This window comes from Miscanthus floridulus, chromosome 3 (assembly GCF_019320115.1).
Source record: "Miscanthus floridulus cultivar M001 chromosome 3, ASM1932011v1, whole genome shotgun sequence".
Taxonomy (NCBI): domain Eukaryota; kingdom Viridiplantae; phylum Streptophyta; class Magnoliopsida; order Poales; family Poaceae; genus Miscanthus; species Miscanthus floridulus.
In genome coordinates this window covers 57,590,129-57,612,666 of record NC_089582.1, presented here as the reverse complement: position 1 = coordinate 57,612,666, position 22,538 = coordinate 57,590,129, and the positions used below count along the sequence as shown (strand labels likewise).

The window sequence follows — 22,538 nt, the reverse complement described above, 5'->3', positions numbered from 1 at the left end:
ATGACGGAGGATGGGGTTTCATACTCCGTGATGATCAGGGGCGGGTTGTGAGTTCTGGAGCAGGGTGAGAAGATTTCCTTCAAGCAGAGTTATTGGGCTGCCTGGCAGGCCTTCAGGAAGTAGCAAGGATGGGGATTTCACACATTTACTTAGAAGTGGATGCTGTCCTGGTGAAAGAAGCAATCCTGACGGATGACTACAGACTAGCCTCCTCTGGTGGAGTGATCACAGAGATCAAGCATCTCATTGGACCCGATTTCATGTCATGTACTGTTTCCGTTTGTAAGCGTGATTGTAATACTGCTGCGCATGCTATTGCTGCGTATGGCTGTAATCTCCCAAGTGGAAGCTATAACACTTGGGAGGGGGTTCCTCATGTCATTGAGAAATTGGTGACCAACGATTTAACTAGGTCAGTTAAGTAATAAAAGTTCTGAAAGTTCACCAAAAAAAAAAAGAGTTGTCTTCTCGGCCATGGTATAGGATTCAGGGCTCCATCGTTTACTCTAGAACCATTCTAGGTCTCTTAAAAAAACGTTCCAGCAAAATGATAGGCTTATTTGTATTAACATTGATTATTTGGAATAGTTCCTAGCCTCAATCTAGGCCAAACGAACGAGGCCTCATCAAGTTTTGTTCCCATGTGGATGGCGGGTGGGGCTTAGAGCATTTTTGTAAAAAGATTCTCTATTTTTTATTTTCAGTAATAAGAAAAAAAATGCCCTACAGTTTAGTGAAAGACCTCGTTGAAAATAAAAGGTCACCAAATATGATAATGCTTCCTCTAGGATGTCCGTCCATCCAGACGACTCGCTGAAAGGTCATAAATAGCTAGAGGGGGTGAATAGCCTATAAAATTTTCTACAACAACACTTAAGACAATTGGTTAGACAACTAAATGGTGAAGCGAATGTTGCGCTAGCACTACAAGAATTGTATCTCGCAAAGTTCCCATCACGAGGTCCACTTGCATGTCCCTTAACATCCGGTCCTGAGAACTCAAGAGGGTCTAATGGTGTTTGCATCCCCAGCGGTCTTCTTGCTGTTGTGGATGGTTGAATCTTCAGTAGGCTCTCCTTCTTCTTTTCCTTGCCTTTGGGCGCTCAAGGGCCTGCTGTAGCTCTTGCTTGCATTGTTCCTTTTCTTCCCTCATGGTCGACAACTACGAGTTTAGCATGAGTAGCTCCGTCTTTAGTGCCTGTACTTTAGCTTCTGCCTCCTTGAGCTTGGTGTTCTTTATCTTCAACTCTATTTCCTAGTTCTCGTAGAGAGTGTCGAGTGCATGTAGGTACTTGGCTGTAGTCATGAGAGGGTACTCTAGCGCTTGTGGCTTCGCCTTTTCCATTGCCTTAATCTTCTTACGCCAAACAAGAGAAGTCTGATCCATCACTGGGAAGAACTTTGCATGAGTGTTGTTGATTTCTGCTTCATACTCTTGACAAATGTTCATGAGAGCCCAGCGTGTGTTGGCAGTCTCTATCGATCAAATCCGACCGCCAAATAAGTCACAAAAAGAGGAGAAATTAGCAATCTTAATCACATATGTATTTACTAATAACCAAGTTCCACATGTATTTGGAGAACATTATTTTGCATATCACAAACACAAATACATGGAATAAATCACCAAAAGGCGCTTCTCAACGCTGATTTGCGCAAAAGAACAAGGGAGACGCCCACCAACTCAATTCAAATTGGGCAAAAACCCACGGAGCAGTGATCCATGACCAGCCCATGTCCTGCCACGCAAAGGCGGTGGTGAGGCGGCGTAGTCAAGGGGCGGCCGGTCCTAGGGGGCGGGCGGCCCCCTGCTGGCTCGCCTCAACCTCTCCTTCGATAGGCGGCGGCATGGCTCCATGCTAAGGCGGTGCAACCCAGGGCTTCGAGCCAGGAATAGCTAGAGCGCCATCTTAGAGTCGTGTATAAATAGAGGGGCAACCCCCTCTCAACACACCACATTGAGCAACACCTCACTCTCTACTCTCTTTAGTTTTACCTTTTAGTTGTATTAGAGCAAGGCAAAGCCACCTTGTAGGGCTTGGCTCCTTAGAAGAAGAGATTCTTGGTATGAATATCAATATGGGTTCTTCCAAAGTCATGTCTTCACTTTATTATTATAGTCATACTTATGAACTAGAGTATAGTTATTGTGTTATAATCTTGATATATGAACTAGTGCAGAGTTTATGTGTCATAAGAGTAGCACACTTAACTTTATGCTTAAACAATCAGATAACTTAAATAATCGGAATTAGAGCTAAGTTGAGGTGGCGGTTCATCGTGCCATCAGGTGTGCCCAAGTTCTTTACCCGTCGATTCGTAGGGTTAGGGATTTGGGTAGTTTCCGTATACGCAAGCGTGGTGTTTAGGTATGGAGAGACAGGTGAATGCATTGTCCTACTCTCCGGTTGAGGGTTAGGCGGTAGGTGGTGATAGCCCTATCCGTCCTTCGTAATCGCTCACGTTCGTTTAGGGTGTAGGAGTCTAAATTGTCACATGAGGTTGCTGGCAAACTAGTACTCGGTGGCCTCCCGACCTGCTTCACACTTAGCCCTAAAACTAATTATATAATTTGTATGATTATCAACTAATCTTTGTATGACTACACTAGACCAATGCCTGCTCGACTGGAGGAATGCCAAGTGTGTGTCCACTATCTTGGAATTACTATTCTTACCCCTATTATAAACATTGGTGCACTTGCAAGCATTATTATTCAAGTTCATATCCATACTAGAATCTTAATCAAATGCCTTTCTTTAGGAAAATATAAATACTGATACCCTAAATACTTCCGGGTCAAATGCTACACTAATAGCTTCATGTGCTTGCAGATAAAATTGTTAAGGAACTATCAAGGCTATTTCTTAGTAGCATGACTACACATTAGTTATGTTGCTAAGAAGTACGAACAAGGTATTTCTGACGCCATTGATGAGGATGGATTCAAACCCCATAGTTAGTAGTGACGTTAAGAAATACCAACACGCATTTCTGGCGCCGTTGTCGGGGAAGGCATATTGATTAAAAAATCTAGTAGGACATGTTCATGATAATATGCATGTAAGGTAGCCATTGTTTATGTAGGGTAACTTTGCTTGTGTTCTCCTGTTGTGGATGAAAACATGATAGTGTATGACTGGTTTCTCCCTACCGGACAACTACACCATAGATCTAGAGGCACTCCTAAGGAAGAACCGGTACCGCTTCTTCTTCTGCTACTCCACTGACAGATGAACCAGTCACCCCCGCACCATCTGTTATTATCGCTATGGCCCAGAAGTCACTCCGTGAGTTCTCCGTCCCCGCTGTTGCCAGCATGCCCACTAGGCCCGCTGTCAACATTGGTGACAAAAACTTCAAACTACGCACTGGGTTGATCATGATGGTGCAGGCAAGTCTGTTTTGCGGGCTGCCAAGCGAGGACGTGAACGCGCACCCACAATACCAAGGAGGTAATTCGAACTTCAACTCAAATTACAATTCGAATCAACCTTCCTTGAAAGACTTGGTCTTAGGCCAAGCAAAAATAAATGAAAAATATTACTAAAAAACTGATGTTTAATGATAAAATGCTTGAAAATATAAATTCTAAAATAGAAGGTTTAACTTCTTCTGTCAAAAACCAACTGAGCTTTAATAAAATGATAGAAACACAGTTAGCTCAGATTACTGCTGCTATATCTGTTTCTGATTTAGAAAAGACTCCAGGGCAACCTAAAACTTCTCTTGAATCTGTTAAAATGGTCTGAACGAGGTTCGGTAAGCCTCTATGTCGGGAAAACTACAAGTATCTTTTAGATCCACCATTCATTATCAAGAAAGAAGATCCTGGCCGTCCAACAATCACATGATCAATTGGCCCGCATGTCTTCTGCAATGCCTTTTGCAACCTTGGAGCATGCATCAACATCATGCCCAAGGTAATATATGATAAGATACTGGGTGAACCTTTGTCCACTGCACATTTCTAACTGCAGATGGCTGATCAATCTTTATGAAATTCGGAGGGATTAGCCACGGATATCTTGGTAAAAATTCGAGACGCATACATCGCCACATACTTCGTCATTCTAGACATGGGCCATAATGAGAAAACTCCCCTCCTCCTAGGGAGACCATTTATTAACACTACAAATGCAGTTTTACACGTGGGATCAGGGCGTGGTAGCTTTCATATTCAAGGGCAAACAATGAGATGCCCATTTAATGGGTTTAAAATACATAAACATATTAAAACAAACTGGCCCACGAAACAACCACATAAAAGGGGTCAGACAGGTATGGCAGGTAAAAGTATCAACATCCGCATCTACTTCTCCGGACACGGATGTACCTCCATCAAGCGTAAAAGTGAAAGAAGAGTCCTGCTCATTGAACTTTAAAATAGTGAGCCCTTGCCGAAGGTAAATCGGTAGTTATCCTTCGTATTTATGATCTAAAGTTACCTAAAATTATAATTAAAAATAATAAAATAATAATAATAATAATTAGATCATTTTTTCCTCACTTCCGTTAAATAAATCCTACTTATCTTTCCATATTCTATACAAGTATGTTTTGGTTTGAAGTATGGTTAGTGCACGATCATGCTTTCATAGGCTTCTAAACTTAGGCATGGTGCTTAGGTTAATTAGCTTATCTTGATTAAATATTAAGTTTGATCATTGAACCAAAACTACTTAGTATAGACATGGCTGAGTTAAACAAAGTAAAAACCATATGCAATAAAATTGATCTTCCTTGGAGTCTTCATCAAGCAACCAGCCTCAATCTAGCTTGGGGGAGGACCCCGCAGAGGTAAGTACCCTGCATTGCATATTTTTAGTAATCTTGTACTATATAAAAAATCGAAAAAATAAAAAAAAATTCCAAAAAATGAAATATGATAAAAATAACAAAAATTTTTATTCCACTCTAATATGTGATTTAAGAATATTTAGTTTCTCTTTTATTAAAATGATGAATATTTGCTTTGTCTATAATTCATCTGTGCCTAGGCTGTAACTTAGTGTTCCCGAAGATTTAAGTTTGTTGGCTAAATATCTCATCCTAAAACTTAAAACTTGTGGGTTGCAAAAGCATGATCCTTTTCTAAGTTGTTGCAAGTTATGATATGGTAAATAAGATATGCTATGACTTTGTTCTAAGAGAAACTTGACATCCGAAGCTTTCTTTTAAAAATGCTAAAATTAAAAGTTTCTCAATGATTATGAATTCCTATCACGGTCATATGACACGATTCAAATTCAAAACCTTAGTCATATGCTACTTATATTCACATTGAGTTTTATCAAATTGTTGTGACCCTTGTAGAGATTCTAGTCGTGCACCCATGATCAAGATTCACGTACACCCACAAATAAAATTCTAACTCTTACACTAAAAGTTACGCACAAACATGTTTTCTGTCCACCAAAATAAAAACTCCATTCGTTTGTCAGGAGTCTTTCTCTCCAAAGTTTTTTATATGCCAAAAAGAAGTATGTGGCTATGCTAAAAAAAGAGGGACATGTGAAGCTCTCAAAATAGCAAAAGAAAAAAAAGAAAAAGAATGGAACACATGAAGGTTTCAAAGTATTGAAAAAAAGAGATAGCCCATAGTTCCAAGACAATTATCAAAAAAGAGAAAGTCATGATCAAAGGAGTACAAAAAATATTAGGGTTAGAAAATATTCCACACACATGCATATCTTGATCAAAGTGTATGACTTGCATCTCCTTGGATCTAGTTTTTGACTTAGTAATATATGTGATGTAAGTATGCCTTCCATTCATACCTACCTAAAACTCCACTCAAGGCCTTTTAAAAATAGGATGAAATAAGGCAAAATCAAAAGCCTTGGTGAGGATCATACACATTGAGCGATCGAGTGAATCATTTAAGGAATTTACATTTAATTTTTGCAAAACTCATAAAATCTCCGGATAGAAGGTTGATCAAGGAATGAATGATTGGTAATTATGTTAAATCTGTTCTATCTTGCAACCGCCTAAGATTTAGAAAAGCAGTAAGCCCCATAGGGATTAAGTTAAAAGAGTGGATATAATGCCAAACTTATTTAAATTGAGGAAGAATACTTCATTATAGGCATGGCACTTGTGAATTATATTCGTCATTGTAGCAACTACTGATCAACAACCAATAACTTAGCTATTTGCTCAGGACGAGCAAAAGGTTAAGCGTGGGGGAGCTTGTTGGCGGTCTCTATCGATCAAATCCAACCGCCAAATAAGTCACAAAAAGAAGAGAAATTAGCAATCTTAATCACATATGCATTTAATATTAACCAAGTTCCATATGTATTTAGAGAACATTATTTTGTAGGTCACAAACACAAATACATGGAATAAATCACCAAAAGGCGCTTTTCGATGCTGAGTTGCGCAAAGGAACAAGGGAGACGCCCACCAACTTAATTCAAATTGGGCAAAAACCCACGAAGCAGTAATCCATGACTAGCCCATGGCCTGCCATGCAAAGGTAGTGGCGAGGCAGCGCAGTCAAGGGGCGGCCGGTCCTAGGGGCGATCGGCCCCTACTGGCGTGCCTCAGCCTCTCCTTCGATAGGCGGTGGCATGGCTCCATGCTAAGGCGGTGCAACCCAGGGCTTTACGCCAGGAATAGCCAGAGCACCATCTTAGAGCCGTGTATAAATAGAGGGGCAACCCCTCTCAACACACCACATTGAGCAACACCTCACTCTCTACTCTCTTAAGTTTTACCTTTTAGTTGTATTAGAGCAAGGCAAAGCCACCTTGGCTCCTTGGAAGAAGAGATTCTTGGTATAGTCATACTTATGAACTAGAATATAGTTATTGTGTTATGATCTTGATGTATGAACTAGTGTAGAGTTTATGTGTCATGAGAGTAGCACACTTAACTTTATGCTTAAATAATCATATAACTTATATAATCAGAATTAGAGCTAAGTTGAGGTGGCAGTTCATCGTGCTATCAAGTGTGCCCAAGTTCTTTACCTGTCGATCCATAGGGTCGGGGACTCGACTGGATTTGGGAAGTTTTTGTATATGCAAGTGTGGTGCTTGGGTATGGATAGATAGGTTAATGCATTATCCTACTCTCCGGTTGATGGGTAGATGGCAGGTGGTGATAGCCTATCCATCCTTCATAATCCCCCGCGTTTGTTTTGGGTGTGGGAGTCTAAATTGTCACATGAGGTTGCTGGTAGACAAGTACTCGATGGCCTCCAAACCTGCTTCACACTTAGCCCTAAAACTAACTATGTAATTTGTATGATTATCAACTAATCTTTGTATGACTACACTAGACCAATGCCTGCTCAACTTAGGATTATTCTTTTATCCTTTCTTTTCTATTTTATCCTTTGAGGAATGCCAAGTGTGTGTCCACTATCTTGGAATTACTATTCTTACCCTTGTTATAAACATTGGTGTACTTGCAAGCATTATTATTCAAGTTCATATCCATACTAGAATCTTAATCAAATACCTTCCTTTGGGAAAATATAAGTAACGATACCCTGAATACTTCTGGGTGAAATGCTACAATGATAACTCAGTGCGCTTGCGGATAAAATTGTTAAGGAACTATCAAGGCTATTTCTTAGTAGCTTGGCTACACATTAGTTATGTTGCTAAGAAGTACCAATAAGGTATTCCTGACGCCATTGCTAAGGATGGATTCAATCCCCATACTAAGTAGTGACGTTAAGAAATACCAACAGCGTGCTACAATCTGACATGTGTCCTGTAATTCTCTTTCATAGGCTAGGATGCATCTGACGCTGAACATAGTGTTTGTTGGATGCTCGGTGATATGCAGGTGCATCTCACACTTGAGTACACCCTCCACATCGCACTCACAATAGTAGTACAAGGGAGGCTCAGTGTAGCCCAAGCACTGAAGTGCCTCCCAAAGGAGCGGTGGGAATCCTCTAGCGGTCAAACAGTTCGAACATTCCCATATGTCATCCATTGCTGCAAAATTCACCACAAGGGTTAGAACATTTTGCGACAAAAATGAGAAACGACAATGGGAAGGGTTCATTACCTTCACTATTATTAGGTTTGCGGTTATTCCTATTGCTATAAAACGATCTAACGTGTTTCAATCCTAGGGTTGCGCCTCTTCAGGCTCGAAACCCTAGCTCCAGCCATCGGCGGCGTGGCATCGATGGCTGCTGCGGCGGCGCTCTGGCCGAGAACTAGGTGGGGTGACGCCTTCACGGCCCTAGAGGACATGGGCTCTATCACTCGTAGGCACTAGGCCACGGGAGCAAGCGGCGGCGGCCGCACGCGGTGACTCTGACTCCTCCTTCCCCTCCCTGCCCCATCGCGTCGCGCACTCCGCTCCAGCCCCATGCGCCTCCCTAGGCTCGAAACCCTAGCTCCGGGCTCTAGCGGTGCGGTGACGATTTTGTTTATTTTTGTTTACAAATGACTAGGTTAGCAACAAACTTATTTTAATACAAATTGACAACTCACCAGTGGCTTTGAAATTTTTTTCTAGAAAAGGTAAAGGGCATTATCTAAACACCATTCACATTCAGTAGCAGAGCAATCCTAACAAATCGAGTTTTTCCCATAGCAAATAACATTTGCTTCAATGCCATAGTGGATGCAGAGAGGTGGCGCAGGCAAGTGTGATGGCGTGCTCTGCTCTTGGTAAGTTCTGAAAGAGGTATTTAATTTTTATTACTCTATGGCCGGTCTGTTCGAATTATTGTTTGAATGCTTGAATTGGATGCATTTTAATTGTGCATTGCTGTTCTGGTAGAGAGCAAGTTTAGAAAGAAGATGGATATAGGGAGAATGTGGGCAGCCTGCTGGATCTTGGCACTGCCGCTGCTGCTCACTTTTGCCAATATATATTGTACCCTGCACAAATAATCTTCAGGTAATGTGAACTGATGCCTGTATCTCTTGCTATGGCCATCTAAGAGTTGTTGCCTGATCATGGAAATAAAGGACATGTTCTTCATTTCTCCTAGATTTGAAGCAGGTAATAGTTGCATGAAAATATCAAGTGGCATCTACAGTGTTTCCATGATCGATAGTTTCGCGGTGGATTGATGGGCGTGCTTTCCAGATGAGGAATTGCACCAAGGAGTTCGTGCACATACTCCAGCGCCAGAGCACAGGGTTTGCGAGGGGGAGCTCAAAGTGCCGTGGTGTGACACTGCACAAGTGTGGCCACCGGGAAGCTAGGATGGGGCAACTTCTTGGCAAGAAGTAAGCTGACATTAAATATAAAATGTATGAATTACATATGTTCTTCCAATGATATTATTTAAGAATAAATATAAAAATGTCTTGTATAATTATTTATCTATAATAATTATTAGGAGAGGTTCATTTGGTTGCTTGTTTCTCCACCTCTATAGGATGCTTCGGCAGATCCATGCATGTGGTGGGTGGTTGCTATGGTAGTTGTCGCTTGTGGAGGAGTGCCAATTACTAATCAGGTGGTCTCTTTTTGCCTATCAAGTTTTGAATACAGCTCGACAGCTGATTCGACATGGTTTATTGTATTGGTGACTATTGTAGCCTTTAATAGCTCAATTAGTTTTGTGAAAGTTGTTTCCTTGGTATATACTTCTGACCCATTAGCTGGTAAGCAACAATGCAATGTTTACATGCCGTTTTCATCAAATCAACCAATCAGTCAGGGTAGCCACAAGAATGTCTAACACCCCTCTCAAGATCTCTTAATTGCAAATTGGAATATAAATTTAGAAAATGATACAATTTAAGAAAATAAGTAATGGTCAAAGGTTCAGCCATTCGGTTCTTTGAAAAAAAAGGTTCAGCCATTCTAAAATGGATGTGTGGAAAAATATATTATTTCTAATATTATGATTTGTGTGGAAAAATTCTTTGCACATGGCTATTTAGACAAAATCATGATAGAACTACTTTTCATGTGTTCACCCATATTTCACCAAAAAAGTCATAAACATGAGCGGCCTCTAAAACATGGCCTATTCAAAGAGGCAATTGCTTTGCAGGCAATTTGTTACCTTGCCCTTGATGAGACGGATAGAATGCTTGATATAGGTTTTGAAACACAAGTTATAAAAATTGTTGAGCAAATGGACATGCCTCTTCTAGGTGTCAGGTGGACATTACCTTTGACCATTACTTATTTTCTGAAATTTGTATCACATTCTAAATTTATATTCTAATTTGCAGTTAAGAGATCTCGAGAGGGGTGTTGACATTCTTGTGGCTAGCCTGACCGAATGATTGTTTTGTTGGAAAGGGCAAGAATATCTTTGCACTCTACCTTTTCCCGTGATGAGGCAGATAGAATGCTTGATATGTGTTTCGATCCACAGTTAGAAGAATTATTGAGCAAGTGGACATGTCACTTCCAGGTGTCAGACGGACAATGTTGTTTAGTGCGACGTTCCCAAAAGAGATCCAAGTTAGCTGTTTTTTATTTTTTTTTATTTTTTGGCATGCTCTTCTTGAATAACATTCATGTTTCTTGTAAGCTGTTCTTTTAGTAAATCTATTGTACTTCCTACAATATATTTCTTCTCCTGACTATTTTGTCATGTATACCCCCACTAATATCCTATATTTGATCAGTCGTTGGGGTTATTATCTTGGCATGTTTTTTCTAGATGGATAACATTTCTTTCCATGCGAGATATTTTGAGAAATAGATAAATCCTACATCTATTTTTTGTGCTTCAGTGTGCTACACAATTTCAGCATGCTTGCATTTGTTTCTTGATAGTCAGTTGATCCTAAAGTACTTGTATTCTTTGAGCATTGAAGTTAGTATATACTGCTAGCACTCTATGGTCATTTATCTATCCAAGCATCAGTTTTGCCACCATTTATGTCATTATTGTGCCAACTACTTGAGTTTAACATGTTCTTTTGCAACCTAGAGTCATTTTATTCAGTATCTGTACTCATATCTCTACCTGTGATACAATTACATACTCCGTATCTATTAAACAACCACACATATAGGATCTCTAGGTGTTATTGATATGACCATAATACATCTATATGTGCTTCATCATTTACAACAGTAAGAACTAAGTGGCTGGTGATGAGATTTTTCCTACTATCTGAAGGGGTAAATTTATTAAATCTAATTCTTTGCGAAAAGGGTGTATGGGTTTATGTTTGTTTGTCAGTGTTGAGGTGGCGTGGCCCGGATAGGGCGGCGCACGGCGTGGCCGATCAGAGTTGCCGGCGCTGGAGGCGTTTCGAGCGAGGAGCGAGGAAGATGCAGCGCCGCAGATCGTCAGGGGCTTGGTAATGTAATTGGCTACAAAGTTTTAGTGGAGTTGCAATGTAATTGTTGAAAAAGGAAAGAATTGGAATGAAAAAGTTGGCTAAAAAGTTTGAGGTTATCGGTTTGTGAAATATTTTTCATGTAGCAAGGCATGGGTATTTTTTTTGTCTTTGAAAAAATTTAAGTTTTGACAGCTCATAATTTAGTTGTTTTAGTTTGTATGTCTGACACAAGGCAACGACGGTGGTAATGATGGTGACAGGGCCATGAGTTTTCTAATCCCTGCTGATGTTAGAGTTTTAAAATTTTGGGGAAAAATTCCAATCTGAGATGAAATTCCCCTCTCAGATGGCTTTATACATGTGAAAGTTTGGACAATATAAATAATAGACATTAGTATGTATACATTTGAATTATTTATTTTGGTATTTAACTTTGTATTGTTTCAAAAGATTATATAAATTAATAATAACGATATTATTTCGTGGTTTGGTTGTTTTTATATGCATCACTGAAATTAAGTCATGGCGTTAGCACGGGCACTATACTATAATTATAGGTATCCTAGTTATAGTGTAGTTCAACTTCACTTACAGTTGTTCATCATGTGTAATTTATAGGTATTATTTATGTAAGTGGTACTCAGTGCTAGAAGTTCATTACTTATTTCTATTATTTTTACCTTTTTCTATTTTATAGTTTTATTTTTTTTAATTTTTTGGGTATGTTTGTATTCAGGCAGTTCCCTCCAAATTTTTTATTATTTGGCCTTTCATAGAAATTTTCTGGTTTTTTTTTAAATTATGTTATTTGGTCCGTTTGTTTCAGGCAGTTCCCTCATAATCTTTTTTATTTTGCATTTCATAGAAAATTTCTGGTTTTTTATTTTTGAAATTCTGTTTTTTGTCTGTTTGGTACACGCAGTTCTCTCATAATTTTTGTGATTTTGTATTTTGTCGGGTTCATAAACCCGGGGTCCCTCATGGACCGGCTTCTCATCAAAGGTTCAGCCCAATAGACAACATTGCGAACGACGCGCAACTCCTGGGCCGGTCCAAATACCTAAATAATAGGCCAGAAGGGCGTTCCAATCTCTGACCGGAAGGCCTCACTAAGGCGGAACAAACGCTCGCTTCTGACTTTGGCCCGCCTCTTCGACCAGAAGGCCTAGCCAAAGAGGAACAGCGCTCGCTTCTGGCTTCGACCCACCTCTCCGACCAGAAGGCCTGGCCAAACACCGCTTCCGACTCTAACCCACGTCTCCGACCAGGGATACACCGAACCTCTGCTTACATCTCTTCTCCAACTAGCACAGTCCAAGCCGACTAGGACCAATCGACCGGGGATGCCCGCTCAGTAAGGACCAGGAAACGGATGGAGCAAGTAAAGCAGGACGCTCAAAGTCAACAGTAATATCGAGGACCGTACCCTATACACCTGTAGGACAGTACCCTACAACCTTCCTAGCATGTTAGAACCCAAGCAGTGTTGTGGGCGCCGATATTTTCTCTACAGTGTTATGGGCGCCATCAACTCCTATACCAAACAAACACGGTAAGGCTCCCCCCACATGCCTCTGGGCATCAGCAGTGTTGCGAGCGCCGGCAATTACCATACCGGGCGAACATGGTAAAACCCCCTACATACCTTTAGGCATCAACAGTATGACAGGCACCGATGTCTGCCATACCAGAAGAAGACGACGCAACCTCCCACATGCATCTGACATTAACAATGTTATGGGCGCCTGCAATCATCTTGTACCCGACGGTGTGGGCAACAAGACTTAGCATACGTACATACACTCTCTCTCTCTCTCTTGTAAGGTCATCATCTTTATCTATAAAAGGGGATGCGCTCTCTACCAACAGATAGATCCCTTAGTTCACTTACATCGATTCATCCTTTGTAGCCTTAGACACTCTAAAGCTACACAGAGCGCACGCTCAAACACTTAGCACATAGCGGAGCTTCCGTCACTCTCGACCCTTCAGACCAGAGTCCGACCAGACCTCTTGTACCCCACATCTTTCTCCCTTCCGTTTGTAACCCTATAGCAAACTTCGAGCACCTAGGCTCAGGAATAAAGTCACCAACCGACTCAAACTGGACGTAGGGCACGTTGCCTAAACCAATATAAACCCTATGTCATTGAGTGCTAGGCCACCTCCGATCACAACGTATAGCAAAACTTCAAATATTTATGTGTTGGTCACTTTCTGCACTGATAGTTGGCGCCATCCGTGGGGAAGACGTTGTACGTTCACACTTTTGGTCATTGGATTGCCCACTTTTCCGCCACCTTCATCATGGCAGGCTTGAGTGATACAACTCGCTTTGGCTCGCTGGAGTTTCCCGTACTCCCATCTATTGGAATGTAGGTTCCACCCGTCTTTGAGCCATCCTAGGCCTTCCTCTTCGGAAGTTTGGACTTCATCGCCGATCGGCTCGGCGTACTACACCTCCGTGAGGAGGCACTTGTTTTGGCGCCCGTCGGAGGGGCGCCCTCCATCGGCTCCAAAACACCCGACGACTTCAACAATGAGGCGCCTGTGCTTCAATCCGAGCAAACTTTTTTCTCAAACCCCGCTGTGAGTAATGTACATACTATTATTTACTTGCTATTCACTATCTCCCACCGATTGCCCTGAGGGACCACATTGTCCACACCGCAACCACCGCACGACTAGTTCCCCTATGGCCTCGTGCCCCCACGGACGTGTATGCTTGAGGGCTTCAAAGGACACTAGCACCGCCCCCTCTCACATCTGAATTCATGGGAATGGCAAGCTATGCTCCCACCACTTTCCATGAACTCCTCGATGACGAGGTTGAGAGCGACGGCTCCAGCATCGGCGACGTGGCACCTAGCCACTGTCCGTCCTAGGAGTATGCTATGGCGGACGCTTTGGGATAGCCACCGGTGGTAGCCGAGTCCTTGCAGTCGCACACCCCTCTGGACCCTAGAGCGGGGGCCCTCATGCTTGCACAAGAGCACGCCGAGGAGCTACGATAATGGAGGCAGAACCAGCCATTGCCTATGCTACTGGACTCGGTTCCGCACGTTGCGCCCCATGCACATGACCTGGTGAGTGGCACCCGAGGTCACGCCCGCTAGGTCCAGCGTGGCATCATGAACGAGGGGAACAACCCCACCACAATTCGCTTAGGCTACCCAGAACATCATCGCTGCGGCAATACTTCTGTGCGGCGTTCCCAAGCCCATCGACCCGCAGGAGCGGGCGGTCCATCGAAACCTCTGGGCGTTGGAGGAAGCCACCACCATTCAATAGGCGGAAAGCTCTACATCATGACTCCGACTCGTGGCCTCTCTCCCCACTAGGGGAGTGGGGACACACCAAATGGATCACTCTGTTCATTCACCGCTATAGCCACCAAGCATGGCACAGGAGGCCATGGCTGTGCCACGATCTAACCTGGCGCCTGCTCCACACCGACCACTGGTACGCAAATGGCTCAGTATGCACCAAGACACTCACAGCATCATCAGCAACCTGCATCAAGCCCGGCATGATGATGACGTCCATCAGGTGGTGGTGTGGGTAGGCAACATGGGCCCTAGATGAACCATTGAGGGGAGCGGTGAAACACACCCTAGGCATGGTCGCTGGCTAGATGACTAGAGTCCTAGCCCGGATGCCCTAGGACCATGGGCCTTTGGCTGGTGTATCCAGAGAGCGTTGTTCCCATAGCGCTTCCGACCGCCCACCAACATCGCCAAGTACACTAGGGAGAAAGGAACCCTGATATTTGGCTCAAAGATTTCTAGCTCGCCTACCGAGCCAGAGGGGTGGATGATGACCTTTTCATCATTCAATATCTCCCCATCTATGTGGGGGAACAAGTTTGTGCGTGGCTTGAATTCCTCCCACACAACAGCATCCGTGACTAGGCGGACCTCAAGAGGGTCTTCGTCGGAAATTTCTAGGGGGTGTATGTTCGCCCTAGTAACTCCTAGGACCTTAAGAGCTTCTAGCAGGAGCCTAGCGAGTCCCTATAGGATTACATCTGATGGTTCTCCCAACGATGCAACTCCCTCCCTGATGTCGTTGACGTGGACATCATCAGCGCATTCCTCTCTGGGACAACCTACGAGTCCCTGATCCACAAGCTTGGCTACCAAAAGCCCCGTACCACCCGTGACCTGCTCGACGTCGCCACTAACCATGCCTCTGGTGAGGAGGTGGTCGGAGCGGTCTTCAATGGAGGTCAGGACAAAGGCAAGGCCAAGCGCGAGGACCAAGATGAGGGCCCCTCCACTCAGAGGGGCAAGAAGAACAAAAAGTATCAGCGCCGACTGGCCAACACCATGTCGGTCGCTGCAGCTGATCACGCGGGCATGCAGCCCCAGTAGGGCCTACCTAACCACTTCAACAAGCTCATGGATAGCCCATGCACCAACCACGCCTACCCCATCAAACACCTCTACAAGGACTGCGAGCTCCTCAAACGTTTCCTATGATAGGTTGGCGGGCTAAAAGAAGGAGATGGTAAAGAGGCGGCAGCCAAGAAAGGACACGCGGCGGGGAAGGATGGGGATAGCTTCCCCGACCACGAGGAATGCATCATTATCTTTGGCAGATCCAACACCATCTGCTCCAAGCGCCAGCACAAGGTATGCTACCGAGAGGCATGCGCCATCGAGACGGCCATCCCCTCCTTCCTTAGCTGGTCAGAATCCCTGATCACCTTCGATCAGAGGGACCATCCCTCCCACATCGCCGGACCACTTGAAAGGTCCTAATATGGCTAGAGGGGGGGGTGAATAGCCTATTTAAAAATCTACAAATCAACTAGAGCAATTTGATTAGTATGACAAATAGCGTAATGCAAACTTGCTCTAGCTCTACAAGGGTTGCAAGCCACCTATCTAACAATTCTAGTTGCAATGAATACTTAGGCACACAAACTTGCTATGTAATTACTCACTAAGAGCTCTCAACCTTGCTACTCTAAAGAGCTCAACTAGATGAATGTAAATAATAAAGCAAGCTCTCAATTCTAATTACACTAAAGAGCTTGTATCAACTAGTTTGCAAGAATGTAAATGAGTGAGTAGAGTGATTATACCGATGTGTAGGGGATGAACCAATCACAAGATGAATATATAGCCAATCACCGGGAGAATACCAAAGAAGAGAGACAATCGATTTTCTCCTGAGGTTCACGTGCTTGCCAACACGCTACGTCCCCGTTGTGTCGACCAACACTTGGTGGTTCGGCGGCTAAGAGGTGTTTCACAAACCTCGTCCACATGATTGGACACTGCAAGAACCAACCCACAAGTGAGGTAACTCAATGACACGAGCAATTTACTAGAGTTACCTTTCGGCACTCCGCCGGGGAAGGTACAACTCCCCTTACAATCACCGGAGACGGCCATGAACAATCACCAACTCGTGCCGATCCTCCACCGCTGCTCCAACCGTCTAGGTGGTGGCAACCACCAAGAGAAACAAGCGAAATCCACAGCGCTACACGAATACCAAGTGCCTCTAGATGCAATCACTCAAGCAATGCACTTGGATTCTCTCCCAATCTCACAATGATGATGGATCAATGATGGAGATGAGTGGGAGGGCTTTGGCTAAGCTCACAAGGATGCTATGTCAATGAAAATGTGCAAGAGTTATCCTTTGAGCCGGCCATGGGGCTATAAATAGAGCCCCCATCAAATAGAGCCGTTATACCCCTTCACTGGGCAAAACGCGCTCTGACCGGATGCTCCGGTCATACTGACCGGACGCTGGCCCTCAGCGTTCGGTCGCCCGATGGACGCCACGCGTCACCGGCTTCAAACGCTGTTCGTCAGATTTCAACGGCTACGAAGCTGACCGGACGCTCCGGTCAAAACTGACCGGACGCTAAAGCCCCAGCGTCCGGTCGTTTCCAGTAAGCTCCCCGAGGCATGTTTTTTCGACCGGACGTGTCCGGTCCATCTTGACCGAACGCAGACCAACGTCCGGTGCTCAACCCCAGCGACTGTGCAAACCCGTCAATTTGACCAGACGTAGAAACCAGCGTCCGGTGCATCTCAGGTCCAGCGTCCGGTGTAACACCGAAACTGGCGACCTCTCTGCCAGCTCGACCGAACGCAGCCTTTCAGCGTCCGGTCGCTGAGTGACCCAGCGTCCAGTCAGTAGACCGATGCCAGCATCAATTCGACCAACTCCATTTCAACTCTAACTTCTTCACCCTTGCTCAAGTGTGCCAACCACCAAGAATTTTGCATCCGGCGCAATAGAAAATAGACATTTCATTTTCCCGAAAGCACCGAATCCCGCCGAGCTTGTGAGGCGGGAGGGAGAGAGGGACCCAAACCCATCTCAACCCTGCAAACACCTTGTGCACATGTGTTAGCATATTTTCACAAATATTATCAAGGGTGTTAGCACTCCACTAGATCCTAAATGCATATGCAATGAGTTAGAGCATCTAGTGGCACTTTGATAACCGCATTCCGATACGAGTTTCACTCCTCTTAATAGTACAGCTATCTATCCTAAATGTGATCACACTCACTAAGTGTCTTGATCACTAAAACAAAATGGCTCCTACATTTTATACCTTTGCCTTGAGCCTTTTGTTTTTCTCTTTCTTCTTTTCCAAGTTCAAGCATTTGATCATCACCATGCTATCACCTTTGTCATGATCTTCGTCATTGCTTCATCACTTGGAGTAGTGCTACCTATCTCATAATCATCTTGATAAACTAGGTTAGCACTTAGGGTTTCATCAATTAACCAAAACCAAACTAGAGCTTTCAATCTCCCCCTTTTTGGTAATTGATGACAACCCTTATACAAAGATATGAATTAAAGTTCATTTGAATCCATGTTGCTTGCCCAAGCATATTTACCATATGTAAAGGATATAGGCAAGTTTCATGAACTCTATATGGTAGTAATTGCTCCCCCTACATATGTGCTAAGAGTTTGGATTGTAGCTTGCACATATGCTTAGATAGGAAATATAGGAGTCAATTTCTTCCAAGTGATGCTAAGGTATAAGAGATGTACCTTTGAAGCGTGATACCTATCGGAGTGCACCAATATACCATCCTTAGCATCATTAGTAACTAGACATACACAAAAACTAGAATACCCCATGAGATCAACATTAAAGGTAAGGGTCTAGTTTTCATAATGTGAGCATGAGTCTAGTTACTTTTAGCCTATCGTCTGCAACCGGGACGCTACCCGCTTGTCATTGACCCTATCGTCTGCAAGAAGCACCTCACCAAGGTGCTGATGGATGGAGGCAGCGGCCTCAACATCCTCTACATCGACACCCTCGACGCCATGCGCATCCCTTGGTTGGAACTCCGCCCAACAGGCTCTCCCTTCCACGGTGAGATCTCAAGAGCGTAGGCGTACCCACTCGGGCAGATCGACCTGCCCATCACATTCGACAACCGAGCCAACTTTTGCTCAGAGGTCCTCACCTTCAAAGAGGTGGACTTCCTAGGGTCCTACCATGCCATATTGGGGCGGCCATGCTACACCAAGTTCATGGCAATCCCCAACTACACCTACCTCAAGCTAAACATGCTAGGACCGAACGATGTCATCACCATGGGCACCACCTTCTTGCTAGCCTTCACGTGTGACCATGAGCATTTTGAGCTCGCCACCGCAGTCATCAACTCGACCAAGCTCCCATAGCTCAGGGAGTCATCGACCCTAGCAATCCCGGACTGCAACAAACCAACCTCCTCAATGGCCTTTTGCCCACTCGAGGAAACCAAGATGGTGGGGATCAACCCCACTAACCCAACCAAGATGGCATGGATCAGGATCCAGCTCCTGGCCAAATAGGAATGCAAGCTCATCGATTTCCTGCGCGCCAATTATGATGTCTTCGCATGGAAGCCTTCTGACATGCTAGGCATACCGCAGGAGGTCGCCGAGCACGTGCTACGCCTCATCCTAGGCTTGAAGCCCACCAAGCAGCGCCAGCGTCGCTTCGACGATGAGATGCACAGGGCCATAGGCGAAGAGATCACCAAACTCCTACCAGCCAGATTCATCAGAGAGGTATTCCACTCTGACTGGCTTACAAATCCTATTCTTGTTAAAAAGAAGACCGAGAAAAGGAGAATGTGCATTGGTTATACTAGCCTCAACAAAACGTGTCCAAAGGATCACTTTCCTTTGCCATGCATAGACCAGATAGTCGACTCCACCTCAGGATGCGAGATTTTCTCCTTTCTGGATACCTACTCAGGCTATCACTAGATTGCGATGAAAGAGTCTAATCAACTCGCAACCTCATTCATCACCCCGTATGGTTCATACTGTTACATAACCATGCCTTTCGGTCTAAAGAACACTGGCACCACCTACCAAAGGTGCATGTAGCAATGCTTCGTCGACCAAATCGACCCGCTCAATCAGCCTGATCAAGCCGAGCGGCCGACACCAATAATTGCCATCTATGTTGATGACATAGTGGTCAAAATGGCTCAAGCTTGTGACCTGATCACAAACTTGGCCATAATGTTCGCGAACCTCCGAATATTCAACATCAGATTGAATCCCGAGAAATGTGTTTTTGGGGTTCCAAAGGGAAAGCTGCTTGGATACATTGTGTCCGAGCGTGGCATTGTGGCCAACCTCGAAAAGATCATAGCCATCTCTAGCATGGGTCCTATATGCAACATCAAGGGTGTATAAAGGCTCACCAGTTGTCTGGCTGCCCTAAGCCGATTCATCTCCCGGCTCGACGAACGGGGGATGCCACTCTACAAGCTCCTCAAAAAGCCAGACGCCTTCGTCTAGACTGAGGAAGCTCGATAGGCTCTGGAGAGCCTCAAAGCGTCACTAATGTCAGCACCAATACTCACCACTCTCGAATGGGGAGAACCCCTCTTCTACATCGCGACAAGCAACCATGTGGTGAGCGCTGCCCTGGTCGTCGAAAGGGAGGAGCTGGGACACCATCTTAAGGTCCAGCGGCTCGTATACTTCATCAGAGAGGTACTCACCGACCCCAAGGTCCGGTACCCCTAGGTGTAGAAACTTCTATATGCCATGCTGATGGTGACTCGAAAGCTCCTACACTACTTCACTGACCATGAAGTCGCGGTTGTCACTTCATACTCGCTTAGGGACATCATCCACAACAGCGATGCCACAGGACGGATCTCCATGTGGGCACTCGAACTCATGGGCCACGACATTAGGTATATCCCCCGTACCACTATTAAATCTCAGGCTCCTGCGAATTTTGTCGCCAAATGGACAGAGGTCTAGCTACCGACCCTGCACGTCACCCATGAGTACTGAACAATGTACTTCGACAGGTCTGTAATGGTGCCGGCTCAGGGGCTAGAGTCGTTCTGATCTCCCCGGATGCGAGTAGGCGCTGCTATGCCATCCGCCTCCATTTCTCAGCATCAAACAACACCGCGGAATACGAGGCCCTCATCAACAGGCTACGCATCACCATCGAGCTTGGTGCTACATGACTCTACGTCTGCTATGACTCACAGTTAGTCGTTGACCAAGTCATGAAGAAGTCCTCCTGCAAAAACCCTATCATGGCAGCATACTGCTAGGAGGTGCGTAAGCTCGAGGATAAATTCTAGGGGATCGAGCTACATCACGTCCCCCGAAAGGTCAACGATACCGCTGATTTTTTCGTAAAATTGACCGCCAAGCGGTATCCGTCTGCAAACGGGATCTTCATCAGTGAACTCCATGAGCCATCCACTCGCATCCTAGAAGGTCCGATCTAGACACACCCCGACGCCAAGCTGGCGCCCGGGGGCTTCGACCCCGACACCAAGCCGGTGCTCGGGGGCTCTGACCCTAGTGCCTGTATGACGAATTCGTTGTGTTGGCACTCGATCAAACCGACTGATGAGCCCCGCTACTCGCCTACCTCCTTGAGGAGGTTCTCTCACCCCAAAAGGACTGAAGCCCAATGAATCGCTCAATGCGCCAGGACCTTCATCATGCTCGGTGATGAAATCTACAAACAGAGTCCATCACGGGTGCTCATGAAGTGCATCCCTACCAACTAGGGGAAGTAGCTCCACCTCGAGGTCCATGTCGGGATCTATGGACATCACATGGCCTTGAGGTCACTGGTCGTAAAAGCCTTTCACCAAGGTTTTTACTGGCCCACCGCACTACGAGATGCAAAGGAGGTCATCCGCAGGTGTGAGGGATGCCAATTCTATGCTCGGCAAACTCATTTGCCAGCACAAGAGCTTCAAACCATCCCCATCACCTGGCCATTCATGGTCTGGGGGCTCGACATGGTAGGACCCCTCAAAAACGGCCTGGGCGGCTTCACTCACCTGCTTGTAGCGGTGGACAAGTCCACCAAGTGGATAGAGGCCAAGACCATCACCAACATCTGCTCGAAAGAGGCGGTCAAATTCTTCCTTGACATCATCTACCAGTTTGGCGTTTCTAACAGTGTCATCACTGACCATGGGACTAACTTCATTAGGAATAAGTTCCTAGACTTCAGTGATGGATATGCCATCAGGATCGACTGGGCCTCGATCGGACATCAACGTACTAACGGTCAGGTCGAGCGTGCCAATGGCATGGTCCTCCAAGGACTCAAGCCATGCATCTTCAACCGACTCAACAAGTACATTGCACTATGGGTTATAGAGGTCCCAGCGATCCTCTAGAGCCTGAGAATGACCCCGAACTGATCCATAGGGTTCACACCCTTCTTCCTGGCCTATAGAGCTGAAGCAATGCTGCCCTCCGACCTCGACCATGGTGCCCCAAGAGTGAAGGCTTTCGACCATGACTGAGCCACGGAGGCTCAACAAGACGCAGTCAACCTACTCGAGGAGGCCTGTGAGACGACCGTCATCCACCCCGCTCGCTACCAGCAAACTCTCCACAGGTACCACAAAAGGAAGATCAGGGGAAGGATCCTCGAAGTCAGTGATCTCGTACTTTGAAGGACCCAATTAATGAAGGAGAAACACAAACTCTCTCCATAATGGGAAGGTACCTATATGGTGACCGAGGTGATCCGACTGGGCGCCTACCGCCTGAAGGACGACAATGGCAACGTTCTCACCAACACTTGGAACATTGAACAGCTACGTCGTTTTCCCCTAAATTCGGTCTTACCACTTTTATTCAACACTTGCTCCTGTAAAAGCACCCCAGCCTAAACACTTTTAGCCCGGGTCGCTTGAGGGCTCCATGAGGGTACAATACTAAATACTACCAATACTAAATACTACCTCTCTATTTTTGTTTTACTGTCACATGGTAAAAACTTTTTTTGGTTCCACT

At 45.0% G+C, this 22,538-nt stretch overlaps 1 pseudogene; it reads right to left on the bottom strand.

Annotated features, from left to right (window-relative positions):
* The window catches only part of LOC136543775 (pentatricopeptide repeat-containing protein At3g12770-like), a 28,807-nt pseudogene extending 7,101 nt beyond the window's left edge, over positions 1 to 21,706 (bottom strand).
* Positions 21,707 to 22,538: the final 832 nt, after the last annotated feature.